Source organism: Dermacentor andersoni, chromosome 7, assembly GCF_023375885.2.
Source record: "Dermacentor andersoni chromosome 7, qqDerAnde1_hic_scaffold, whole genome shotgun sequence".
NCBI lineage: Eukaryota > Metazoa > Arthropoda > Arachnida > Ixodida > Ixodidae > Dermacentor > Dermacentor andersoni.
In genome coordinates this window covers 41158169-41180926 of record NC_092820.1, presented here as the reverse complement: position 1 = coordinate 41180926, position 22758 = coordinate 41158169, and the positions used below count along the sequence as shown (strand labels likewise).

Sequence of the window (22758 nt, the reverse complement as noted above, 5' to 3'; positions counted from 1 at the left end):
GACGTGCGAGCTGTCGTATCGGCAGCCATGTTGGAGCAGCGACCCCCTCACGCACGCCGCCGCACGTCGCATCGAACGCCGCGCCGTACTGTGCGTCTTTTGCGTCGCACACTGTGCGTGGGAACGGCTGCGCTTCGCGTCGACAGAGGGTGAGGAAAAAAGGAGATTGCTGCCAACTACCGTTCTCGTCTACTCGTCGGCGAGAAGCGCACTCTCAGGCAATAGCTTATACCGTGATGCACTGGGGAAATGCGATGCGGTACTGTCGCATTCGTGTAAGCACGTCTTATGGGCAAACGCCCCACCCAAGAATGTATACGCGGACCGTGCATTTTTATTCGAAAAATAGGTAAATAGAAGCGATAAAGGCGCCAAGTAATTCACCACCGCATACTGGGGCCCTATAACGTAAAACTATTCCAATCTTCTGACGTGAAATTTGCGTAACCGCCGACGCAAGCATGGGGCGGTCATCCGCAGGGTTGTCTGAACAGACCAATCAAACGCTCTCCTCGTTCATAGGAGGTCACTTTTGTTTGCTTGAAAAACGACTAACGTTGCATACACTGAGCTGCTTGTCTTATCAAATTGGCTGACAAGAGGCGAGGAGCACGCTCAACTAGAGAAGGATTCGATGGGGCCGAGCCACTGCACTGAAAATCGATAACCGTTGAAGAGGGTGGTGCCGGCGTCTGCGATTGGTCTGCTTTCTCTTACTTGCGGTGTGTGGTCGAAAATTGCGGCGGCATGCAAAGGGAGGTTAAGAATGCCGCTAAAAAGGATCCTGAGCAATGAAAAGTTTACTGAGCGAGGTCGTAAACGTGCCGAAAGCGCTAAAAAACGTTACACGGCCACGCGAAAGCTTCTATTGTACGCAAGTAAACCCATGCTCACCGGCAAGTGCGAGTAGCCAGTGCCTTAGCGATCGGTGGCAGCCATCTTTTATTCCTTTCGGAACGGGGCAGCCTGCGGCTATTCAAAAGAAAATTCAGTTTTTTTCGGCATATTAATGCATCGTTAACACGTACACGTCACCTTGACGAAGTGAGTTTTTTTCGGTTTTGTGACGTCGTGTGACAGGCAGGTGAAGTGGGTCAGCCCGAAAACTTTTTACCGATAGACGATGACTAATGGCGAAAAGCCGTAGAATCAGAAATAACTATTTTTTCGTTTGGTCAAATCATGCGTAATCAATGCGTACACGTCATATCAGATGGGAAGCTATCGCGATTTTCGTGACGTCGCGTGACAGACAGGTGAAGGTGGTCAAAAATTTTTTTTCCAATTGCGGAGGGCTGATTGCAGAAATGGAATAGAAAAGTTTGGAATAGTTCTACGTTATAGCGCTCCTGATATCGCAAGTGTGTGACGAGCACTTGTTGGGGCATCTGAAGCAGCCGGAACTAATATAATAAATAAGCTAACTTGAAATGGCTGCTTAATGTTAGCTTTGTTAAATTATTTGAATATTACTGGTAACCGGTCCTATTAACGTATCGTGTATTTCCTTTGTCTACATAGGTGTCCCATTAGATGCATTAATTTATTAGCGATGTCCTAGAAAATAATTTTTTTGCGTTTCATCACAGTACAAGAACTTGCGCTTATATTAATATTGTACATATATCCTGGGCAGCCAGCCACTGTTGCAGTCTGTGAAGGGGGCCAGCATTGGCTCTGTTCGTCGAGGCACCTGACGACTGCGCAGACGGAAATAATAATAATAATAATAATAATAATAATAATTTGGAGTACGCTTAAATGCTTAAGCTCTACCTTTAAGAGGAAGCTTTAGCTCGGGTGGTCCTATCTAAATACATGTAAGAGGAGAATTCGTTTTTCTCGGCAACCACTGCACCAAATTTGACGGAGTTTGCTGCATTTAAAAGAAAAGCTTAAAATCCAGTGACTGTTGGTTTCGAATTTTCGATTTAGGTCGTCAAATTTTTATAAAAATTTGGCAAGAATTGCAAATTCTCAGAAAACGAAACTATCAAGTTTACAACTCCGTAACTAAGCAAGAAAAAATTATATCGCAATTCTGTAAATTGTACCTAATAGCACATCTAAAGCGGACAAAATTGATATGTTACACATGAACCTCGAAAAATGGAGTAATGTGTAATTACAACTTTTGCAGAACCTTTGTAAACAACGTAACAAATTCACGTAAGATGTAAACTGACATATCAAATTTGTCCGCTCTGAATGGTCTAATGGATGCCGTTTACAGAATCGCGATATCTGTTCTTGATGCAGAGCTATTAGCTTGTAAACTTCGTACTTCTATTTTTTTCAAACGTCTGAATTTTTGAAAATCCTTTTAACAAAATTCAAGCCCTAAATCAAAATTCCGCTTCCAACAGTCACTAGAATTTAAGTTTCTCTTTCAAATGCAACAAATTTCATTAAAATTGGTCCAGGGGTTATCTCAGAAAAACGTTTTTGCGTTTTTACATGTATTTGAATAGGCCGCGTCGGAGTTGGGCCCGAGCTAAAGCTTCCTCTTAAGAGTGGAATGCGATAGCATTCAAAGATACCTGACTGCTTCTCACGCTTCCCGACAACTGCAGCCTATGTAAACGTAATGTTTACCGGGAAACGCTGACGGCGAACGCTATGCTTGAACGCGGGCTTTCTGGTAGAAACGTGGCCTCTTGCGTGGGTAGCGATGGATGGATGGATGGATGCTATCAGCGCCCCCTTTGGAATGGGGTGGCAGGTTGCGCCACCAAGCTCTTCTCATTATATTGCCTAATGTCCTGCCTATGTTACAAAAAAAAAAAAAATCGCGATAACTTCCCATAACCAAACTTCCCGAACCCATATTGTGAACTTTGTTTTTGCACGCCTCCGTTTGTCGTTTCCCTAATTTTCTTCCACCAATCTTCAAATCGCCTCTAACTAATCTCTACTGCGGACATGTTTCCTCCTGCTCTCTATGAACCCAAAGGCTTCAAGAGGGTCAGAGGTGCCTAAGTCGACCTCTTGGCACATATCTTCATATTCTAAAAAAACACGCTCCATCGTTTCCCTAGCTTTACTGCAGCAAGCGCATGCTTCTCCCTTGTTGTATCTTGCTTTAAAAGTTTGGAAAAGTAATGAGCTTCGAGTTATCATGAATTGTTTCTTTCTTGATTTCGTTTTTTCTCTTTAGTTACTCATAGCAGGTTTCTTTTCCAATGCCGCCACCCATGAGATTATCTCAGCCTCTCCGACTTTCCGCTTGACGTTCCTTGTTACCATGTTGCTCACCATACAGGCCGCACACTTGTTGGTAAGCTAGCTAGTTCTTTCTCTCCAGTGTGAATTAATGGTTTTCTTGTGCAAATACCTGAACACTCTCCCAGCCCATTTGCTTTCTTCCATATTCCTCAATCGTTCTTCATAATCAATTTAGCTGAGAGCTTTCCTCACTTCTAAACTTGTCCAGCCGCTATCACCCTGCGCAGCTTGATTTGTTGTCTTCCCGTGAGCGCCCAATGCGAGGCGTCCCGCTGACCTTTGGTTGCCATCGATTCCTGATTGTACCCCTGACTACAAGCGAACAACCGCATTTCCAAATGTAACTCCTGGAACCATTGCACCTCTCTACATACCCCGCGGCACCTCGTACCTATTGTATCCCCATAGCGCTCTGTGTCTTATTATGGCCGCATCTCCCTTCCCCTTTACTGTTATTTTTTTTATGTTTCCATATATCTATTGCCTTCTTTTATCCATATACCAAGGTATTTATGTTCTCTTACCCGAGGTATTTCCTGGCCCTGTATTGCCACTGTCTGTTAATTTTTTTAATTGAATATGAGAACACCTGATCCTCTAACGCTATATTTTAGTCCTAAATTCTCGCCTTCCTGTCCGCAGATATTAGCTAGACGTTGCAAATCACTTTGCTTCTTAGCTAGCAACACAATGCCGTCCGCATAAAACAAAGCTGTAAGCTGCTGCTCTACTACTGTACCCGCCTGTTTGTATGAGAGATTAAATCAGATATTGCTTCCTTCTATCGCCCTCTCCATCATCACCATGTACATCATAAACAAGAGTTGGGATAAAGGGCACCCCTGCCTCAGTCCCTTGTTGATGTCAACTTTCTCCTCTCTGCTCATCTATTCCCATTCAACGCCCAACAGTATTTCCTAGGTAAAGCTCTCTCAAAAGCTGTAGACAATCGTCGCCTAAGCATGCGGTGGAGGCGAGCGCCATCTGAAGGTGTTGCAAGGAACGGAAGCGCGGCTCCGTGGCCTCGAAGATATTAGCGCGCCGGCGCCCGCAAATGACGGAAGCCGTGGCCGGTGTGTGAATGGTATAAACGCTGGAAAAGTGTTTTTTTTTTTTAGTTTTCACGTAACAGAATCATGTTTTCTCGTGTATGCAAATTACACTCCGAAGCTATTATGTCTGTAGGTTGTGTGTAAGTCGTACTTAATGATTTTTGTACGTAGTTTAGCTTGAGAAACTCAATGAGTTGAGTAACTTGTGCCACACGGAAGGCATGGGTATGCGTGGCTTGCAAATCTTTTTGGCGAAACGATGTCCGACCTGGATTTTCTGCGACACGGGGCCTTTAACGCTATCGCGGTTATAATAATAATACCAATAATAGTAACAAATATAATACACCGTACCGGTAGGGACTCTAATAAGCCAACGTCGGCAGCGTTATATTGCGGTTCATCTGGGAGGGACACGGCGCTCGTTTTTGCAGCGGTGCCTGCGTGGGTACATTTGGGATTCCCGCGGAATCCGAAATGGAATCGCAAAAGGGCGCGCGCGTGTGTGTGTGGATCAGCGCCCCCTCCGCTCAGGCATGGGTGCGTACGTACATAGCGGGAGGCGGAGGAGTCTGGCACGAGTCCCGTTATCGAGAGGCGCAGCGCGGATAACGGGCCGGCGTTGTTTGCGCGTGCTGATAGCGGGGGCCCGTAATAGAACGCGCGCGCTCCCAGTGCCGCCGGCTGCGTGCGCCCGCCCCCCCCCCCCCCCTTTCTGTCGCAGTGCTGCCCAGATTTGCGCCTCATATTTGGCCGGTTCCTTTGGGCTGCGCCACCCCCCGCGCGCGTTTACACACTGTCGGCGCGTGAGGTGCGCACGTATGCCGTGTGGTTGCGGACGGCGGTCGTGGCACGTATACGCCGTGACGGCTGCCGGCTGACAAGAACCCGATGCGATGGCGCGCGTCCCTTTCCCGAGCGCGGGAGAGGGCCGTTGCAGAGGACAGCCTTGCATCCTACTTCGGCATTGCTCTATTTGTCGAAATGTCGCTGTATTGACTCTTCGTTTCGATTAAGGCCGAAGAAAGGCAGCTACCCGTGTATGCGGCAGAATACCAGTCCGAGAACACTCGCACGGACTAATACAACGCTCGACTTCGGTGAGTCAATGCGCTGTACCTTTCTCGCGCATCGCGTTAGGTCTTAGCATTCGTTTTGGATGTTTCCCGTTGGGTCTTTCGTTTTTTGCTGCGTTCTCTGCTGCGATGAAATGCGTAATTTATCCGTGCCTCGTGCTTTTCTTTGTTGACCGGGAAGTCCTATACTATGTTTAAGGCGAAGAAGAAGAATGAAGAAACTGCATCACGCGAGCAGCCTCGTCTTCGTTTTGGTTTCGGCTGTGCGACGACGTGCCAACACACAACACGTGATATGGCGGGCTACTGTATCGGAGGCGTGCTGCGCGCGCGGCGGTACGCCATGAGCTCGGCTCTGTGCGTGGCCGTACGCGCGCCTCGCCTGGACGGGGAAGCGCGCTTCCGGGTGCCCTACGCGTGCGCCCCCCCCCCCCCCCCCCCGTTTTTTTGCGAATCCGTTCTGTTCCGCCGTCGGTGCTGGCGACGCATCGCGAAAGATGCGCGTTCGATGCCCCTCTCCACGTCTCCGGTGTCACTGCCGTCCGCCTGCCTGCGTGGACAGAAAGGGTGCAGAAGGGAGAGAGGGCGGAAATGGGATGCGCTCCGCTGGTATAATGCTGGGGCACGCGATACTGTGTCGTCCTGCGGATCTGTCGCAGATGTCGGGACCGTGTCGCTCGAGCAGCGTCCTCTGCTAGCATTTTGTCTTCGTCGTCGTCTTGCGCAGGCCGGTCAAGTAGGCCAGCGCGCGTCCGCTCGTCCACAGCTCACTCGTCCTGCGCCTGTGTACCTCTGCACCGGGGGGGCGCCGTCGTGTTCTCCATCGCTACTTGTAATGGAACCGAGCCGTTTGTTTTTCTTGCTTCGCAATGCAGTTTGCCTGCAAAGCACACATCTGTCGCGCGCTTCCTCTTCTGTTGGCGACCTCTTTGTTTATGCATTCGCCGCAGGTGCTCGCGCTGACATAGACAGCCGCGATGCTTTTTTTTATTTTTCTGCTCAATCGTTGCTTCGGCAGCCTTGCGTTTTCACAATGCTCGACTTCGACGACCACGACTCCTGATATCGCCTCTCGAGTTCGCGTACGCAACTGTGTGCCTGGTACGACAGACATGCTTACGTCTATTCCACGAGTAGCACAAATTACGTCGATAATTGCAACCGCGGGGGGGGGGGGGGGGAGGGGGTGAGGTTTTTCTCGCGGCACCTAAAGCCCCTCCATCCACGCGCCACCGTCGTTCCTGGTCGGCGGCAACGTGTATGGAGGGGTTTTAGCGGCACCGAATTTGGCTCCACCAACCTGTTCAGGTATTTGCGACACGTAACGATGCCTGACGTGTCGGCGCGCGACGGCAGCGCTTGCAACGCACTGACTTCGCGCGACAAGAGCGCGTGCGAAACAGCAGGTGTCGCCGGCATAGATCTTTGCAGCGAAGCTTTCCTTGCCTACTTTTTCGGGATTCGCGTGGCTCAGCGGTCGCTATCTCGACGCATATGTTTGTGGATATATATGTGGGAATGTGTGAAACTATCAGTGAAGTAAGTGGCTTATACAACCCTTCTCGCACTGACCGTGTATGTGCACCTCTGTTCCGCGTAGCAAAAAGGATTACTTACGTAAAACCTGTGCCCGTTATGGCGGCTCACAGACGCCTCTCAAGCACACCGATCTCTTATTACAATTCATTGTTTTTAGCTTTTAGCCATTCGGTATGTGCGACCGGGGATGTGCCAATCCTGTAGAATGGGTATGCCCCGCTCTGACGCAAGAGCTACGGAATCCTTAAAGTGAACGTGGCTGGACACGTGTAGTACTTTTCCCTCAATGTGTCCGATAGCGTCACTCTTCCCTCGGCGAGCATCGTACGTCGCCTTCTTCCTTGTGACATCGCTGCGTAGAGGTCTCACAGTCCGCCCGTGTTGGAGTTGACGTTTCGGCACAGGTTGTGAACGATTCAGCGCATGAGCATGAAAAGTGCACGACGATAAAGTTGGGACCGTTGCACTAGATCATTGCAGTCATCCCATGAGATTACCAATAGTGTAAACTTCTCGCAATTGTCGCTACTTATCTCACTCGACAACGCGGTACACGTGATGCTTTTGACGAACACTCGCAGCGATGGCTTTGTTTGCCTTGAAGTGCCGCTGAGCACGGGGTCGCGGGTGACGTGTTGCTTCGCACGACGGGGGTGGGGGGAGGCGATATGCAAGACCGCCTCGTGGAGGAACACCAGGCGGTCGAAATTCACCCGGAGCCTTCAGCTCTCGAACGTTACGCCCTGTCGGTCCATTTCTTCACTCTCTGGCACGCTTACCCTCGTCGTGCAGGCAGCCTCTGGTCGTCATTCAGTGCATTACGAACTGGGCGTCTTACCGCTGTAGCAGTCGCCGTTTGCTTTTCTGAAGTCTACACCACCGCTGCATCGCGGTCGAGCACTTGGACCTGTGTGACGCGCAGGAAGGCGAGACCGTCCGAACGGATCGATCCACGCCGCAAGAACTGCGAGGTCGACGTTCCGTTGCTCGCGCAACCCGTGCGGCGCCGTCTCGCGTTGCCGGAGAGATGTGGCCAAGGCGGCGCGCATGCGACAATGGCGACGTGCTCCAAATGACTTCGGCGATCCGTCGTCGCTGTCGGCGTCGTTGCACGTTTGGTTCGCTGCAGGCGCGCGTGACCTTGGTGTGCACGCGCGACGGTGACCTTCGGGATTCGCGAGTTAGCCGTGAGCGACGTCTCGCCTGACTCGACCCCGCGTCGGTTGTTCCGCGCGGTTCCATTGATGGGCCACGCTTCGTGGATGGGCGTTGCGCGAGACACGTGGGCGCTTACGTCATCCGCTCGCAGCGGCGCCTCGCTGTCTGCGTAGCGGGAGCTAGCGCGCAATGCTGTAACGACGCGTGGGCGGCTCCCGTGTGCCGTTGCGCCGTCTCGCTCTGCCGGAGACGCGCGATTGCTCCTGAGATACGCTTAGCCCCCTACGCGTGTACGTCTTGGCGTTACCTGATGTAGCGCGATACCGGGTGTGGCACTGTCGGTGGTATTTGGAGCTTGCACCATATTCTCGAATTGGCCACCTTGTCAGTTGTTATTGGCTCGCGTCGCTTCTTCGGCCTCTCTGACTCAAAACGCCGTCACTGCTGAATGCGGCAAGGTGGAATGCGACGGCGTTTTTAATAACACCCCGGGACGCAAAATGTATCGATCAGCAGCGTCCGTTGTGATGCCGCGTACAGACAAACTGCGTGAATCTTATTTCCATGCGTGTCTGTGATCTATTATTTGCGGACTTAAAACAACGCAAACTTCTACACCACAGTGTACAGATTTCCAAGGATTGCTAAGGATTTTCACGCAACAAGGGTTATAGCACAATCCAGTTTTATCATCACCAGATGCCATTACCATCACGGCAGCTCGCGTACTCTAATATTACAGAATATCGGAAGACGCATAGGGCGAGCAGCATCAAATTCTCGAGGCTCTTACTGGAATTATACGTCCCTTGAGTTCGCGTGTCGTTGAAATTAGAGACTTTTAGCCTGTCCGCTATACCGGTAAACGGGAGCGGTTTGGGCGGATTGCCGGATTTGCGGGGGCGTAAACGTGAGCGGCCAGAGCGGTGCAGCCGCCTGCTAGCGTAGAGTTGAACCAGACAAACACAGAGCTAAAACTGCAGTAACCCACTATATCCTGCTTCGCTACTGGTGCAAATTTTTGGCAGCGGCGTAATTGTGAACACGATTACGCCAATATAAAAGATTTACACCAGCAGCTAAGCAGAATATAGTAATTAGCTTTGTGTTTGTGTGGTTGAGCTTTACGCCACCAGCTGGCGCCACCAATCTGGCCGCTCATGTTTACGCCCCCGCTAAACCGGCAAACCGCCCGCGCTTGCCGGAATACCGGACACGCTAAAAGTCTCTATTGTCGTGCACTTCACATATCGGTATAGCGTTTCATTTTATTGCGATAGCAATTATATAGACACTCCAGGCGCATTTCTGCCGTCGCTGTGATGTTCCGTGTGAAGTCCAAGGGGGCCAACACCGTTGCCGCGCGTCGTATGCTGTATGTGCGAGTGAAAGCACCCGAGGGAAGGCGACGATCGCGGTAATCTGTCGTGCGCGAAGGAAGTCGCGCGAAAGGCTCTAGGGGAATGGGAGGGAGAAATGGGGCGGCAGCGTTGTGCTCCGGTAGCAACTGCGCATCTCACGACCGGCCGCAAAGGGAACTCACGATCGCGGCTCAGTCTCGTGCGCCACACGACAGCGGGGTGGCAGCGCGGGAGGGAGGGGGGGTCGGCTCCTTCGACTCCGTCAGATGCGTGCTTTGCAGGGCCGCGCGCGCTCGCGTGCGCCTTGGAAGTGTTCTGCAGACGGATCATACCTTTGTGTGTGCTGTGTTCTCGCCGCTCTTGCGTGGAAGTGATAGACAGCACGAAGGTCACTTCGCCCGCTGCTGCTGTCGCGTTGCTGACACCAGCGTTTTGACAGCTAGTGTCCGTGCTCATCGAACGTGATGTGTTCATGTTTGCTACTGCGCGCGGACACCGTGCTTGTTAATTCAGTTAGTGAGCGAATGTTTCCATGTTTATACGGTCGATAAGACTGCTATACTTAATTCGCATAGCTGTCGACTAATTTGCTATCGCAATCGATGCTTCGTCTTTTGGGCGAAACTGGAACTTCTTTTTTTCATATCTTGGTCATTTCTGTCTCCCGCGGAGATGGATTGTTTCAGAGCACGATTGCTATCGTCGGTCTCTCGATGTTCTCTATTCTTGCTTCGTGTAATGTGGCACAAGTGCAGACGTCGGAGCTAACCAGCTGCGCGGGCGGCAGGTTTCGCGGTGCAACGGAAATACAGCCGACACGGTTGCGCACGCGTAAGGCGAGACCTGCAGCTGCGGAACGTTTCGCGACCTTCCGCGCCTCCCGCTTCGTGCAGAGCGTGGAGATGTGGGTCGGCTGTAGGTTCGCGTTTAAGAGTACACAGGGTGTCCCACATGACTTCAGCGGAGGACTTAAAAATGAAAGGCACGTCGGAAACGAATCGAACCTAACGCGTACTATTCGCACTAGCCTATAGTAACTCAGGCAAATTTTTTTTTCGTGAGTCACTAATCAATTCAGTTTAATCACCCAAATTTTTTTTAGTGATTTATTGAGGATCCCAAGAATGATAGGCAGATTTGTACAGCACCTTCACAAACCACCGATCGAGTTGTTTCCTCTACGATACGTCTCACGTGGTCCTTTCTTCTGGGTTGCAAAGAAAGCTCCCCCAAATATAAAGAAAGCCACGTGGCGGAGCGTCTGCGCAGTGGTATCGTGATGCTCTCAAGCTTGCGTTCGGTGAACAAGGTCGGCTACCATCGGATGACGGCGAAAATGCATGCTGCCAGCCGAGCGCTGCCGATGAGATAAAGGACGCCCGGCCGCTTCCTCGTCGCTTGTCACGATGCAGCCGACGTTGTTCACCGAACGGACGCTTGAGAGCAGCACGATGCCACTGCGCAGACGCTCCGTCACATGGCATTTTTTCATATTTCGCGGGCTTTCTTTGCAACCTGGAAAAATAGACTACGCGAGACGTATCGTACAGGAAACAACTCGATCGGTAGTTTCTGAAGGTGCTTTACAAATCCGCCTATCATACTTGGGGTCCCCAGCCAATAATTAAAAAGTTGGGTAAAGAAACTTGATTAGTGACTTATGGAGAAAAAAAAAGTGGGTTATTATAGGCTATTGCGAATAGTATGCGTTCGGTTCAATTCGCTACGGACGCGCCTTTCATTTTTAAATTCCTGGCTCAAATTACGCGGGACACCCTGTATGGGCATTACCTTGAAAACCGCGCATTGCGGCTGCGTTCGGCCGTGGCTCGAGGGTTTCCTTCCTCCCGAACAGTGAGTGACCCGCCGTCCCAAGTTTAAAGCAGCGGCCGCGTCACCAATTTTAATCACGCGTGCGGAAGTTTGTTGGCAACATTCCGTTCTCCAGGCGAGTAGACGGGACCGGGGTGTACTACGTGTGCTGCGCGGTGTGGCGTAGGCCGTGCGCTGCAAATCGAGCGGAACGCCTCTCTTATCACCGCCGGGGATCGCGCGTTGCGAAGGCACCGAGAACGTGACTGCCGCCACGGGATCGCGCATAGATAACGGAGATTGAACCCAGCGAGAAGCAAGAAGACGAGCCACGCGCGCACCGGAAGGAGCCCGCCGGTTCTGTCTAAGGCAAATGCGAAGCCGGCGCTATCGAAGGGACTGCCTGGGGCAGTTCCCTGCACACGCGAAACTGCCACGCTGCAAGATTTCAAGCGTCACGTGATGCGTGAGCGCCGCATGGATTTATCTGATTTCAGACGTTCTTGTGACGTGTCTTATACGGCTTCGTAATTTCCAAGCACTCGCGTGATATTCTAGGCAGAGCCAGGCCGTATAAGTACCTGCGCACATGCGTAATCATTGGGAGCTGTTGCAGTTGTAGCGCAATACTTTGTCGAAAGTGACCTCTCTGCAGAGTCACGAAGCCATTCGAAACCGGAAAGACCAAGTTTAGGCAAATTGGTGTACTGCCCGTAATTCCGCACCGGCTAAAAACCGCGAACGCTTGTATACCTTCCGTAGACACGAATGCCACGCTTCGCCCTTTTAATTTTTTTTTTTCAGGAAACTCTGTGGCCTATGCCGTATGCGTCTTAACCACCACTTCGTCCTTCATTTGCTCGTTAATTAGCATAGAGTTGAGTGTCCGTGCCTTGTGGCCAAGTTCGTTCGAGAGAGGAATCTAGCCTGACCTTCACAATTTACGGATTGTCGAAGACGGTGGCGCAATATCGCAAGTCTAAGTTCAGCTGTACAGGTGCAAAACTTAGCAGCAGCGTAGCGCTTAACGTATATTGTCTTCACTATTTTTCTCTCCTACGAGAATAACTGTGCGACATAAATACGTTTCTAACGTACCGTGATTGAACGAGCCGTCATGAGATGTCGCTGTCTGCAGTGCTGCTAAACTCAGACAAGCGCAGAGCAAAATTAGTTTTGCAGACTGGGGAGCATAGGTCAAAAAAACAAAAAAATGCGGCCAAAGCGCGCGAATAGCTATGCCTCAAAAGCGCAGACACGGAGTGGAGGGAGCGGTGCAAGAAAGTGGGTGACCAGGTACGCGGTAATTGAAAGCTAGACAGACAACCGCAAGAAGAGAAAATGAGAGCAGCAGAAACAGTAAATTTGTTGCAAAGTATCGAAACGAATCAGACCACGGATATATGCAAGAATGGCAAGAAAGAATTTGGAAGCGAATGTATGTAGGATAACACAAACAGCATTACCTCGCTATTGACTCGAGCCAGTTGGCTAAGGACAAAAATGTACCTGAGCAAATATTCGAAACGGGTTGAGGCTCGTGTCTGCTGCAGCGAAAATCCGGAACCGACTCGGCGTGCCCCAACGGAATGCGACGGTATATTCGCCCAGCGGGACCCGTAGAAAACTTTTGACTTTCCTGAAGCGCTGGGATTCAAATCGGATGGAAGCAATAACCGGTCAGCAGTCGAGATAAACAAAGTCCGTTTAGTGTATTGGTTAAAAATAAACAAAGCAAAAGAAAAGAAACGCAGGGAAGAAATTGATAGGATCGGACGCATTACAGGTATATCAGGTAGCTCTGCAAGGTAGATATAGAGGTTTTAAGGAAAAGAGAGAAGATTAAGGAGATGTAGGCGAAATACTAAACTGATAAGCATGTATAGCATATCTGATTAGTTGAAGCGAGCTACTTGTCACCGCCCCGTTTCAAAGGCGATGCCAATAAGCTATCTTCATATTCTGACTTCGATGACCCAATCGCTTCTGTTTAGGGGGGGGGGGGGGGAGGAGGAAGGAAGGCTAATGTCCGTGTATTCCTATGCGTCTTTCACCGTTTATTTGTGTATTGTCTATTACAAATCGGTGCCAACTTGCCCGTTTTTCACCGTTTCGCCAAGTTCCGTTGGTGGTGGCGTTGCGTGGGTTCTCCACGATACGTTTGGGGGGGAAGAACGAAAAACGTCGCCGCGCAGCTCCGCCTATGTGTAGTGCACGCAAAAACAAAGAAAGAGCCGCTTCTTTGTCTGGCGTCGTCCACAGCGTACGCCCAACTACTGAGGGCAAGTTGCGCTGCACCCCTTTCGGCCGACCGCTTGGGCAGAGTGGTTGATCGCTTCTCGGACCCGTCACCGCTGCGCTGCCGAGTGCGCGCCGGCACCGTTCGCGGCCACGTGACCTCGGCACGAGCGCAGTGCAACGGCCTTTCGCCGCCGCTTCTCAGAGGAGGAGCGTTGGCCGCGTGAGCAGCGGTGCGCCCGAGAGGAGGAGGAGACACCGGCAACTTGGCTGCGCATTCTGCGTTATGCGCTCTCTGCATGCGCCACCCGGCAGAGGTTCGGGGCCGTTCGCTTACGAGGCTCGGATAATTGCGTTTTTCTTGCCGTCGATAGCGCACGCCAACCCTCCCCTCATTTCGTTCCCTCCTCTGCCTTTCAATTGTCAATGCTTTCGTAACTGCCAAAGTGGAAGCTCGAGCGAGTCGGTACGACGTCGCCGCGTCTTTCTTCGTCCGGTCTCCCGTCGTGTTGCGCCGTTTTTGATCCCAATTATTTCGTGACTACCGTCCACCCGACGTCGCGCGATGCTTTGTGCGGTCACATTCAGCGTGCCTACATTCTGTCCGCGCTCTGTTGGCCGCGTGTTTGTCGTTTTCGTAAACGCGAGACAAGCGTTGTTGGTCGCCGCCCGTGGTCAACGAAAAGCGCAAGCGGTTGACACGACGAAGGAATAGAGGTTGAAGCACACTTACGAAAATCGCGAAAGGCGTTTCTCGATTCACTCCGAGTGCCACCTGCGCGTCAAGTGCGCGGAAGTATACTTCGGAATCGCAGAAACAAGTTAATGCGGAAGGCTGGGCGGTCACGCTCGAACGCGTTTCCCGTCTGACCGACTCTCGCGTCCGAGCAACGCATCCGCGGCGAGCATTGCGGGACGACCGTTTGTCTTCTGGCGCGTCATTTCTGCTTTGTCGTGTCGCGGTTTGCATAAGGCGAGCCGCACGCGCGAGAGGCAATGATTGGCACCAGTGTATCCGAAGCCTCGAGCCATTGTCGGCTGAACATAAACTATTACTTTTCGCGAACGTGGCCAAAGATCAGTTCTGCACAAATCCACAAGCTACTGCTTGCGGATTTGTGCAGAACTGGCCGTACTCGGGAGAGTCGCGTACTTGCGAATTTGTGCAGATTTGGCCCCACTCGGGACAGTCGGCGCTGCGCTTCGATGGTCCTCTGTCGGCGACGATCTTGTCAATGTTGATGCGCGTCGCTTGACGTGCGCTTGCCTCCCCGCAATTCCGCTTTATTCCAAGTACCGTTTTGTACGTTTACTTTTCCAGCTCCCTCCCCGGTTTCCGTGTAGTGTCAGTGTATACGTCTGTGGATTTCTGTCGGTTGCGCGTGCAAAAGCCTTTAATACACGTTCGTTACGACGGGCCGTCCACTGCGGGGCGTTCTCGGAATATGGCGGCCGCCCGTCGTCCTCTTGCAAACGCAACAACGACGGTGGCAGCTCGCTTCGGCGCAGCTGCAGCTCCCGTGCCGCGAAATGAATGGCGCGGCGAGTCACGCACCCACTGGCCGTGTCTTGCCCGGCTGCGATCTCTTCTTCGGCATCGCGAGCGGCCTTGGGAGAGTTCGGGGACGCCGAGCTCGTCGGGGGCCCGGCAGGCACGAAGGGCTCCGAGAACGAGTCGCGGCATTGTTTTCTTGCGGCGCGTACAGTCGGTCCGCGCAATTACGAGCGCAGCTACACGGAGGATCGGCCGCGGACCGTGTCGTGCACGGTGTGGCACGACTTACGGCGTGTTTACGAAGCGTCACGAAGAGTGCGATTGAGGATATACGCAGACGGGCGTTGTTGGCGTCTCGTTATATGCGCACAGTGAGCTCGTTCAAGACCGTGTCTCCGTATAAATATACTTTACGGTCTTTCAATTAATGATAGTGATTTAGCGAGGTGCAGTTTTGGGCGCGTTGGCTCTGTCACGTTATTAAACCGGCACGCAGAAGCTTCGACTTCGAACGCGGGGAAATGCGGACGGGCGTCTGTCTTCGTGCATCTCTTCGAGGTGTAGCTCGGCTGCGTACCGTTTCACTCGCCTGCTACGTAGAGCGCGATTACCGGACGTGTCCAGCTGTGTCGGTTATCTGCATCCCGTTGCACTGTACAGTCGACGTGCGCAGCTTGCCAGATGGCCACTCTGAGTGACGTACGGTTTCACGCCCTCGAGAACCTGTTCTCTGCCTCCTTACCTGCAGTCCTTATTTGCTGTCCGAACGCTTGTCTGTACACACCGCCGTTACGATGTGCCTGTCGCGCGATTGTGGCAGTTCCCACTGCGCGCATCGTGTAACGCGCTCTCCTCCTGTGCGGGTCACCTCTCCCGCGCGCGAGAGAGAGAGTACTTGTAAATTATGGGTACACGCTCGTGGTTGCTCTCCCCGAACGGTGCGCCGTCGACCACGGTACGTGTCCTTCACGCGCGGTGCGCGCTCTCATGTGTGGCCGTGGTCTTGCCGAGTTGCGATGCGTGTGTGTCTGGTCCGTGGCTCCGGGCTGTCCCTCCCGTTCGATTCGCGGTCTCGCCAACGTCGTGGTAGCGGCGCGCTCCTCCGGACAAACGGTTGACTTGGACGCGGGATCTCCCCAAGGGTGAGACTGCGGCGTGTTTGTCCCGTTGTGCCATTTAGTGCGCGCACCCTCGAAGGAGGGAAGCACCGGCGTCGTGCAGTCTCGAACCAGGCCGTGTACGACGAAGCGTCTGTGCAGTGGACAGTTTGTACACTATATTTCTGGTTGAGTGCGTCGCTTTTCGAAGAACACAGCAAGAGGGGAAAACATAGAAAAAAGAAAGAAAAGCTCGCTAGTCGGCTTTTTTTATTTTTCTTCTTTCATCTTTTGCGAAAAGCAGCGCATATTAACGCAAGGGAAGTTCGGTTTATATAGCATACGATCCGAGACCGAGCTGCAAGGGTAGTCACGCCAACGTGCTTCTAACTATAGGGACCCTGACCGGCGTCAATTAACTTTCCCAACATGCGCGGGCATGTGTGCAAGCAAAAAAGCGACGCGAACCGGAAACCTCGCGACTCGAGGGACTCCGGGAGAACGCGTGCGTGTGTCGGCAGTGGCCGACGTCGAACTCGTGCACCGCGTCTCGTGTCACGCCTGCATAGATCCTCCGTACGCGCTGCGTGGAAGCAGTGGCACGGATTCTTACGGAACGCGGCAGCTGCCGACTGTGCTTCTTTTCTTTTTATTGCGAAAGCAATACTCTGCTCGCACTTTCGGCCCATCGGTGGTCGTGGCGCCTCCTTACACAGCTGCGCGTCACGTGACCGTGTGACGTCACGCCAGACCGAGAGACTGGGCCCCAGCTCGCGGCATCGATGGTGGAGGCGAAGCCTTGCGTGCCGCTGCTGCGGCGCTGCCGAGAGAGGGCGCTCGCTGGTGTGACGTCATGCTAGCAGGATAAATGGGCTACATCTCGGCTCCTCGCAGTGGTCGGCGCGCTGCCTTGCGCTATGTCGGACGATGTATAGCCATAAGTTTAACAAAGGGCAACCATGTCCACACCATCAGCCGAACCAAGGCGCAGCCAAGAGTATTGCTTTCGCAATCTTCCAGGCTTAACCAAGCTAAGCCTTCAGCCAATTTTTCCCCCCACTCCTTGATTTTTCTTTCGGCGTCCTTCTGGCGTCCTGAGGTTAGGGTCATTTCTGTCCCTAGTTCCAAGGTCGCCTGTTGGCCCGGTCCGAGACCCGGTCGAAACCGTTGACGGGACGATGCGTTTGCGATGCGCATTTGTCACCTTTGGCTCCTTGACGACGTCGTTTGTTTATGTCTTTAATATCGCCAGGCGTTCCAAAAGTAGAAACTCAGTCGGAACTGACGCTCCCGTTTGCGCTAAACGAAGCTGCGTGGACACAGTTCCTGATCTGTAGGCAACACCGCGGAGTTTGTTGTATACCAGCTGGAACGTTGCCAAAGAAAGACGTCGCGCGTCGTGGCAGGGAGATGCGCTGGGTGCGACGACTGCTGCAACGCGAAAAGCGTCTCGCTGTTTTTTTTTTTTTTTTTTTTTTTGAACGTGGTAGGAGAGGTACGTGGAAGCAACGTGGAAGAAATGGCTCAAGGTAATGAAGAAAGCGCAGGAAGCACAAAGGAAATGATAGAATTGGCGCTGTTGTAGTTTCTCAAAGTCATCTAGCCGCCTTCAGGCTGCCCCTGTTTCCCGGTTGGAAGCCGCCGAAGTAAACCAACTGTATAATCCGAGTTGGGATCCGTGCTTTTGCCTGGGCCCAGTCCGTGCTGGGTACTTCGTTGCATCGATGCGTATATAAACGAAGTCGTTCCGCTACCGCACATTTGGAGCGAGCCGCCTGCGACGATTCGCACAGCGGGGTGTGCGGGCCGAGTGGCCATTTCCGCTTACTGTAAAAGGGGGCGGACTTGGCTTCTTTTTTTTCCTCGTGGCGGTTGCGTGTGCGTTCGCGTCTTGATTTGCTTTTCGGACGTGCGTATGGTTCGGCGTCGTTTTTGTTTCTCGAAGCGGTTACGCCGTGCTCTCGTTCGTGACCAAGTCCGCTTCGTGTGGCATCTGCATACGGTCGGCCATTGGCGACCTCACCCGAATGCCCACACTCTCGTCGGAAACGCACGTCGGACGATATGGCACCCGAGAGCCGCATGCTTTCATCGGTGCTCGCGGCCACCGACACCGCGATGCCCGTCTGCGTCGAAGCCATCTGCTGCATCGCTGCATCGCTGTCGCTATGGCTACGGAGGAGTAAAACAATGTACAGAGCCCGTGCACCCCACGCCAAGCACTATCGGCGTTGCGTTTTATTGATTCACTTTAATAACCGTCTCTCTCTCTCTCTCTCTCTTTCTTTCTAGCAGCGCGGTACTGCTTTCCTTTCCGTCGAAGCCGACTTGCGATTGGCCTTGCGCCTCCGTGCGTCGTGTGCACGACCGACGTATACGTTATACGATTTAGCGCTAAATGCGAGAGAAATGCTTTGGCATTGCGTCGCTCCTCTCCGAGGTCCCGTGTCCGTGATTTAAACCGCGTTCGCTACATTCTGTGCAAAGTGTTGTTCGAGAGCTCACTCGACACATTTCCTGGCTCTTCGAAGAGCGAAGTGCAGCAGACGGTTTTCCGGAGCAGACCACCGTGAGTTGTGCCATATGGGCTGATAATTTTTTTAATTTTCTGGAATTTTTTCCAACTCGCCAGTGGTAGATAATGTAATCCTTGTCCTTGAGCTGGATTATTCGAAGAGACGGATATTGCTGGCACGAGAAATCGAAACTCATTCAACGAATTCAGAAAACTTCACTAATCAACCTCGTAATTAATTACTTTATGACACCTATTGCAATTTACGTATGGCACGTAGCCGGTGACCTCGCAAACGGTATCCATTTGAAATGAATTTCAACGATGACACCGGTTTCCAGGTATTATTTGCAAAAGTCAGGGACGTAATAACTGGGCGTTCCACTTACTTTTGTGTCTCAGTGCATAAAAGAGCGTTCTAATAATAATGGCTTTCTAATAATGTGTTGCGAACTAGCCCACCTATCCATCCTATGGTCACTTTTTACCCACCTTTTTCTTCTCCCACCTTTTTCAACTCGCACTCTTTTTCAACTTTACTCACCTTTTTCAACTCGCACTCTTGGGCAATTTGGTGGAGCGGCGTCCGTTCCCACTTTTGAACGTTCTGGCCACGAAATACTCTGGATACACACTGGTTGCATGGCAGAGCATCTCTCCAAGGATACGTTGTCGGTGTCCTTCAGTACGCCTTCCAATTTCAAGGAGCGTGGCGGATAACGTGTTCAATAAAGAATGGCCCGTATACGTTCCTTGCAGAATTTGGGGCGAACTCGGGTTGTAAAACATCGATTAAAGTTGCAGCGCGAATCATCCGCCATACGATGTCCGTAGATACGTCGTTATATATTTTGTTGACGGTAGGAGGAAACGGCGCCGAAAGTCACTCTAACGGCCCCGCGTATAGGCGGACCCTTTCGTTTGAGGGATAACGCTTGGGGAATGAAGAGCCGGAGTGCTTTGTTCTGTTGATGCACTTTTTTTGTGTTACTGTGCGCCTGTGCTGCATGGTCGACGTGTTTTGCACTCGCTGTTAACAATGATAGCGGCGTTGTACACAGTTGCGCTATTGGCCGCAAGGCGCCAGCATCTGCACGCCAGACCATATATATATATATATATATATATATATATATATATATATATATATATATATATATATATGCCTGCGTGCGCCGTTATTCTATGCTTGCAGAAAGTAGTACGCGTGGCGTTCAATCGCATTTGAACATTAAGCCTGGCGAATGCAACAGAAAGTCACTAAAACGCTGCAGAATTTTCGCAACTTCCGTCGGAGATAGGAACTGAATTCAGCATTTCCTGTCAGTTTTGTCAATGCCAATAAATAGGGAGAGACCCCATATGCAGACATATTCTGCTGTAAACATGCAGCTGCGTCTCGGCATTAGTACGCACGCATCCAACACCACATGCATGCCTGGCCAGCAAGACTGCCCGAAAGGCGCGCCGTGGTCAGTGCGCTTTGGCTTGGCTGCACAGTCCGCTGGCAACGCGTCGAGAAATAACACGTAGGTGGATAGAAAGAAACGGACGAGTCGGACGTGGTCGTGCATTCTATAGAAGGGCTTAGAATCGTGCTTTCGTCAGCAAAAGAAGCGCCATTCTGACCAATGAGGCGTGGGCAGGGGAGCCGTTCACTTTCGGAACCGTTATAAAACCGCACGTGCTCCTGCCTCATTTCCGAAAGTGTATTGCGTTGCCCCTCGAGTGCTTTTCCAAGGTTGCGCCACCGCTCCCGAGAACGCGAACAGCCGATTCGGCGACGCGGGGCACGCTTTTCGGCACAGCTCGGGATCCGGGGGGGGGCAAAGCGGGGACAAAACACCGTCCCTCACGTAAGCTGTGGGACAGTGGACCCACGGGGTTAAAAGTTGGCCAGGCTACGTAACGCTTAAGGCATATAGCCGACGTTCCGTGAGAGTCGCCGGATGAGTGCCAAGGAAACAGAAGCGTAGTCGACGGCGGCAGAGAATTAGATGGCGTGCTGAAATTAGGAAACGTGCAGGCATAAGGTGACGTCAGCTGGCGCAATACCGGGCCATTCGGAAATCTCTGGGCGACGCCTCCGTCCTGCAGCGGGCGTGAAATCGCTTTTTGGTGGTGATAGATTTTACGTGCGTGAAACTAGGAACGATGTTCCATAATAGGACTCCAAACCACAAAACTGCGTAAACTGATATTGTTAGTCTTTGAAACTTACCTTCTTCCAATCATTTGGCGGGAAAAAAAAAATGCTTGTTGGGAAAAATCACAATGAATTTAAATTCGGGTTTTTTGCGTTCCAGAACCATGATGCGATTATCAGGCACGCCGTAGTGAACGACTCCGGATTAAGTAAAGCGGCACGTTCGTGATTATACGTTGCGCCGGGTTTTACACTGGCAGAAGAGATGACGTAAGAGGGACGCGGGCGGACGAAGCACTTCGTCCCTCCTCTTCCCTTTTTTCGTTAACCTTTTGCCACAGTAAAACTCGAGGCAACGTAGTCGCAGACTCCGGATTAAATTTTGACCACTCTGGGGTTGCATTTCGCTGTCATCGAAATGGGGTCACCGCGGCCGCGATCGAACTCACGAGCTCGACAGCGCAGCGCCATATGTCCACCAGGCTATTCCGCGACGGGGAAAGCGAAGACTTTGTATTTCTTGAATTTCGAACCTTGGAAGTTCCAGCAAAGGGCTACGTGGCGGCTCTTGTGCCATCTCCGAAGAAATGCTGCGCTGCGCTACCGAACAAAGAAAGATTCAATCTAACAGGCGTAGTTCGTTTCTCCACGATAACCAGCAACAGCCAACGCCTTTGTTTCTTCTCTCAACGCTTGTTTCTTCTCTCAACGCTTGTTTCTTCTGTTGACGCTATAGTCGCCAAGCTGAAACACATTTGTCACGTTAATCCAGACGTGCGCCGGCGTCTTGTGTGTCAGGAGGAAATAGACGATTGCGCGAATATTTATTTCCTCGAGGGTCGGCTCTTTCCAGAAAACGCTCTGCTGTCGATGATTTTTTCTTCTTCTGAAAAGCTAGTTTTCAGAAGGATCAGTGCCTGTTATATAATGGCCTTCATTTTTTCTCCTGTCTGCGGAGGTCTTTTAATTTCTTTTTTCAGTGTTGCATGACGTACGTATTAGGGCCACGTACTGCACCACATTTCCCCAGAGACTCGTTTGCTCGTTCCACTTTTCTACGGTCGAAGCCCAAAATGGAGCTCGTTTGAAAAGCCCCGTCTGCCTTCCTCTCGCTCTCCTTCAACCGCTTTTTTATCCCCCCTTCTCATAGTTTCTCATTGGACCTCCTTCGGCGAACTCCATCGGAACGGAACCGGCCAGGGACGATGGCCACTGTTGGTTCCGGCAGCCAGCCAACTCGTGTGTGTTCGCACTGTTCACTGCGCATTTGGTTCGAGGACGACATAAAAGAAAACAAAAGCGATTCTCCAGATCTCTCTCTCTCTCTTACATATATATATATCCTCACAGCTGACCGCGTGGCCTCAATCCCAACCCCTTGTGCAGCTCCAGCTACGCAGCGTCGCTCTCCCTGTAGTTAATGACACGCCACCATTTATAGATGGACACACGGGGCAGACGGATGAAGGTCGCTCATTTGAGGGAAGCGACGAACTTGGATCTCTCGGCCGCTGATCCGTCTTCCTCGTCTCGAGTTCGTGTAACTGCCCCCCTCGCCTTCCGGCGGCCGATTCCCTCTGCTGTTTGTGCGCGTCGACATTCGCGCGCTTTCGGCGCTCGCGGGCGAGTACGTGCTCGGTGACCCAGTTTTCGGGTCTGCCTTTTTACGAATCCTTTGTGCGCGCGTGTGTGTCACTGGGGCTGCCAAAGCGGGGCTTCTCGGCCGACCCGAAAGGCGGCCGCGCCGGCGGCAGCTTTTCTTTGTGGCCCGCCGAGTCGCCATTTTGCGCTAGTTCGGCGCTGTCCACCCGCGTACGCTCTGCCGAGCCTGCTTTGCGAAGGCCGAAGAACAGAGCAGCGCTATATAGACGAAGGGGTTTACGAAGAAAAAATGTGCCGTTTAAAGTTGGAAGTAGCCGCAGAGGTAGCCGGGGCGCACTTGTGCGTTTTTTTAGAATTTTACTCAAAGAATGGTGCATGTTTTGCCTCTCCACGGTATATAGCAGTGGCCATCTCTCTACTTGCGGGCTTACTCCCTTTCTAC

General features: G+C 51.9%; 1 protein-coding gene across 2 annotated transcripts in view; it reads left to right on the top strand.

Moving 5' to 3' along the window:
- Positions 1-22758, top strand: part of Klc (kinesin light chain) — a 147831-nt gene that overhangs the window by 25796 nt on the left and 99277 nt on the right. The window contains exon 1 of one of the 2 annotated variants that reach the window (XM_055073107.2): positions 5110-5377. The exons of the other annotated variant lie outside the window; for it this stretch is intronic. The gene's annotated coding sequence lies outside the window, so the exon portion shown is untranslated. Of the gene's footprint in view, positions 1-5109; positions 5378-22758 lie in introns of those variants that run through there. 2 annotated transcript variants of the gene reach the window in all.